Source organism: Lolium rigidum, chromosome 5 (assembly GCF_022539505.1).
Source record: "Lolium rigidum isolate FL_2022 chromosome 5, APGP_CSIRO_Lrig_0.1, whole genome shotgun sequence".
NCBI lineage: Eukaryota > Viridiplantae > Streptophyta > Magnoliopsida > Poales > Poaceae > Lolium > Lolium rigidum.
This window is the reverse complement of record NC_061512.1, coordinates 61,502,156-61,506,376: the sequence shown is the minus strand read 5'-3', so window position 1 is coordinate 61,506,376 and position 4,221 is coordinate 61,502,156. Positions and strand designations below refer to the sequence as shown.

At 42.7% G+C, this 4,221-nt stretch overlaps 1 pseudogene; it reads right to left on the bottom strand.

Moving 5' to 3' along the window:
• Positions 1-386: 386 nt before the first annotated feature.
• On the bottom strand, positions 387-3,649 carry LOC124652053 (annotated as a pseudogene).
• Positions 3,650-4,221: the final 572 nt, after the last annotated feature.

Here is a 4,221-nt window from a genome sequence, read left to right as displayed (position 1 = left end):
ACGAATCTTGGACAGAATAAAAACAAAAGAACTCGAAACGTTTTTTTACTTACGCGTGGCATAGGTGGGTAATTTCATCTTACTTTTGGGGTACTTTAAAGTTGGACGGACGACCGAGGGAAAAAAACCTTTTGCTTTTATTATTAGGTATAGATATGAAAAATTGGTTAGCCAAACTAGATTTTACATGCGAGAATATTATAAAGCATCACAATGCCAAATGCAGTCTAACTATATGATCATAACTGTTTATAAAATCCATTCTCCTTTGCTTTGTTCACAAAAAGTTTATTTTGCAACTTGACCGCTCATAAGTAATTTATTATAAAAAATAAAATTATGAAATACAGATGCAACACATATTTTTGAGATCAATGAAACATATCTGATTCAAAGACGAAAACAGTAATTGTTGGGGCCATTTCTGCCCAAAGGAAATAACCCGACACTGATAGATCATTAGCTATTATGGGCTCAGTGTGAGAATTTCAAGCATAAAACTAACGATGTTCTTTACTATCGCAATGCTAGTTCATACATAATTGAGTTCAACACTCTTCTTGGTAATGAATTTTTCTACAATGCATGAACGTAAGTGGTTGACTGGTCATTGTGCACTAGCAATCTGTGATTGCTGGTACTTCAGTATTGTCCAGTCAAATACATAATCAAACTGAAAACCTGCAAAGCATCATTCTGATCATGAACATATGCATAGGTACTTCATAATCCTTTTTCATAATTGATGGAATCCTATTGTACCCTACGTAGGAAAAATTACTGGTTCTCTTCAATAATAATAAAAAAGAACCAACCTTCGCGGATAAAGAGGTCACGGAAGAGTCGCTTAATGTAGGAATAATCAGGCGTGTCATCAAACCGGAGCGAGCGGCAATAATGGAAATATGTTGTGAACTCGGTAGGACACCCACGACATAAAGCCTGAAAAAGAATGATAACATCATTAACAACAGAATGCCAACAACCAATGCAGACGCTATTACTACAAGTGCGGAAGTACCTCAATTGATGTTGCAACTTTTTTCTCACTGATCTTCTCATACTTTTGCTTCTTTGTTCCTGCTTTCAGACCTTGCCAAGGTAGGCTGAAAGAAAACAGTGTTACATCTGATACATCAAATATGACACGTAATAAGAAATCCAACAATTAAACTAACCTTCCCCTTAGGAAGTACATGAGTACATATCCAAGAGATTCCAAGTCATCTCTTCGGCTTTGTTCTGATTGTTAGAAAAAATGAAGATTGAAAGCAAATAGTCAGAAAAGAAGTGCGCAGGGCCAAGATGAATGACATTCCAGTGAACAGACCTAAGTCCAAACACGTGGAAGTTATAACGTCAAAACAATCATGAACTAGTACAGTATCATTCTCACCAATGCCAAGATGAGTGTTCAGACTTGCATATCTTGCTGTCCCAGTCAAGTTCTTATTCTCTCTGAAATATTACGATGAAAGTACATCACGAAAAAAGAAAATAATATAACAAAAAAAATGCTCATGCTTATGCTTGCTTTGCTCATGCATATGCATGTGCAGAGGGGGGAAAAGAATGATACAGTTAAAGTATCCCTTGTACCTGTATGGGATGTGTTGATGAGTTAAAGTATCCCTGTACTTTTTAGCAAGACCAAAGTCTATAACATATACCTGAAATTTTGAAAACACATTAAGTGGCAAATGAACACGAGAAACTGGATCGACAAAACTAAACTGATTATTACAAGCTACATTGCTACCTACCTGATTAGCTCGCCTACCAAGGCCCATGAGAAAATTCTCTGGCTTGATGTCTCGATGCAGAAAAGACTTGGAATGGACAAACTCCACTCGATTATCTACAAGTGGGAGAACACAGATCACTTATAGTTCATAATCTAGGAAAATGCAAGAAGAAATCCAGCATAAAAAGTATAAAAATGTGGAAGAAGAAAGCTTAATAAATATATGACAAAAATGAGAAGACCAGTGAAAATGTGTCTGTGCACAAGTGCTCGTGTGGGTACTAATAAGTGAAGCTGAGGTCCATGCAAAATTAGTGAAGTCTGTGCACAAGTGCAGGTGTGGGCACTAGTAAGTGAAGCTGAGGTCCATGAAAATTTAGTGAAGGGTAGGTAATGGAGAGTGAATTCCTTAATATATACAAAAAAAATGCACGAAGGCTTTGAGATGGAAAAGCGTTATTAAACTATAGGAGTATGCATACCATCTGATCGGCAAGCATAAGTACAGTCTTAAGCGACAATTTGCGGCTGCAAAAATCAAATAGATCCTCGAGGCTTGGCCCCAGCAAATCCATAACCAAGACGTTGTGGTCTCCTTCGACACCAAACCATCTGACATTTGGTATTCCAGCTGCCACAAGAAAGATAGTCAGACCACACTTGTTGTATCACAGTTCCTAATAAAATGTGCACTATGTATAGCTTCCATACTTCCTCCTTGTAAAATCCTGTAAATCTTTGATTCATAGAGCAACTGAGGATGTTTTGTCTTTACATTTTCCTGCATGAGAAACAGCAATCAAATGTCAACTGTCAATCGAGATGGATAACCTGCATTCCAAATCCAATGACGCTTTATAAATGTTACTATGATCAAGATTTATGTTGCGTTTACGGACAATGCCCACTATTTCTAGATTATAACTCCAGAAGACTTCAGAGGAAGTAGAAGCATATTTTAGGGAAATATGAGTTCCCAATACTCGTTCCTCTCCTGGTCCATTTTGTATCCCCAATTCAGTTCATTGTTACCACCATCAAATACCCAGCAGCTTTATCTTAGTTATCAATCAGTGATGCGATGATTGACTCAAAACACCTATCAACTCCAACCAAGTCAACCACAGCACTGACTTAAGCCTAGGGAAGGCACTGATTAATCAACTAACCAAACTGATTCGAAGTACAGCGGCTAATCGAGCAGAGTGCGCATCTGAGAGCCAACTCAAAAGTATGAATTGCTCTGAGAAGAGCAGCATATATATTACAAACTATCCTACAGGAGCACACAATCTGGCCGACCACAAGTCCACAACTGGAACTAAGCACCAGGCCGTCTTCAACTGTATAGCGGTTGTGTCCAAAGCAGGCTAAACCGGCACTCGTACTCAGCAGCATCTGAACGTAGCATGACAAAGGCGGGCACTTGAACAAAGATCCAGGCAGTTCATCCGCAGGAACAGAGCACGTACCAGCTTAATGGCGACCTCCTCGTTCATCTGGATATTGGTCCCTGCGCACAAAATGGAAAAAACAAAACCATGTCACAAACCGATCGAGGACTACAAAATCCCCCGCAAGAAAAGGGAATCCGACCGAAATTCCGAGCACAAGAGCAGCCCGCACCGAGATAGATCTCCCCGAAGGAGCCGCTCCCGATTTTGCGGCCGAGCCGGAACTTGTTCCCAACCCGCGGTTCCATCCCGCCGTCTCTCCCTCCAGGAAAAATTCCACCAAAGCTCAGGAGCTTCCACCAACAGCCCGAAGAAGAAGTAGAAAAAAAAGGGGTAATGAACGCGCTTTGCCTGCCCCGGAAACCTAGCGGCGGGGGAGCTCAGATCGGCGCCGGGCTACCTAGGGTTTGGGACGGGAGGGGAGGAAGGGTAGGCGGCAATGGCCGTGTGGGGCGGCGCTTGGATCGTTTTTTCGGGGGAAGTTGGAGAAGTTTTATTTTTTTTGAAACGCGGGGAAGTTAGAGAAGTAGACTGACACCGCCAATTCATTAGAGTTTAAATTTTAGATTGGAAAACGCTGTTAAACAGCCGGGGGATTTCGCGAGCGCGATCCTCCGCCTCGCGCGTGTGAGGGCATCTCCAGCCGGGTGACCCATTTTAGCGTTCGCCCGTCCATTCATTCTTTTGGTCGAAATCGACCGCGTGTCCGCTTACGTTGGGGTGGCTCCAGCGGTACGACACATTTTTATAGGACGAATCATTTTTAAACATGAAACATAGTTAACATAAAAAATAAACCTAAACGCCTACTGCTACTCGTCGCTGTGCTGCTCCTCGTCGCTGTCGAGCACGATAAGCTCCGGTATGACCCAAGGCCAGTTGCCATCCGGGGGAGCGTACGCCGGGCGCGCCGCCGCCGGTGCTCGAGGTTGAGGAGGCTGCGGCTGTGGCGGCGGTGGAGGCGCCCAGTGCTGTGGCTGTGCCGGCGGTGGAGGCGCCCAATACTGCGGTTGTGGCGGCGGT